Raw genomic sequence first — 936 nt, forward strand, 5'->3', positions numbered from 1 at the left:
CTGTGATTGGACCAGTGATCTGACGAAGGCGGGATCATAGATATCGGCTACGTTTGCTATTGGTGAAATCTCTACTTCAGTCATTCATTGTGCTGGACCACTTTTTGACCTTTTCACTTCAAAACGAAAACCCATGTTATTGCTTTAGATGCAGTAAACAAAAAACTACTGGTATAAACAAAGATAAACCAAAATTTTTCAGGATCAGACAGTGATAGACGAAGGTGACGAATGTGTTTGTTTCTCTGCAATTTACCAGTAGATGGCGCAACTATCTACCCGCTGGTGTCTCAGCAGCATCAGCCCTTGACAAAAAGCTCTAACCTGCTGCAAGTGCATGACCCTCTATAATATGGAAATGCAGTTGAAAGAGTACATGCAATGTTCTACTGTTACTTTACATATATGTTGTTCAAGTAAGCAGTTGTTGGGTTGATTTGTCTTAGAAATGTCTGATTGTATAATTTAATTTCTAATTCCGTTTTTGTTGTCTGTAATACATTGTTACCCATCTTGGCCAGGACACAATTTTGAAAAAAATATATATTTTTTTTTAATCTCAATGACGCTTTCCTGGTTAAATAAATTGTAGGCTATGTAATAAAAACACCAGTTCACAAATCTACCATAGTTTATTTAAAAAAGTACTCATATTAAGATTAATTTATGTGAAGAGTTTTATTCCATTACAAATCACAAAATAAGTGCAAAATGTAACTCTTCAGTAGGCTACTTAGTGATCAGTCACTTGTAATAACATTCATTTTAACGTGTTGGTAATGCTTGTTGCCGGACGTCTATTGTGTTTGGGCCAACTACTGATCAAGTTTGGAGATTTCAGTTGTGTATCCATTGAAGTTATTACAGTAAAACTCCTTCCCCGCCCCGTACACACAGCCCCTCCCCAAACCTCAGTGGCATCCCAGTCTGCGCACA

The sequence above is a fragment of the Perca fluviatilis genome, chromosome 7 (assembly GCF_010015445.1).
Source record: "Perca fluviatilis chromosome 7, GENO_Pfluv_1.0, whole genome shotgun sequence".
Classification (NCBI taxonomy): Eukaryota; Metazoa; Chordata; class Actinopteri; order Perciformes; family Percidae; genus Perca; species Perca fluviatilis.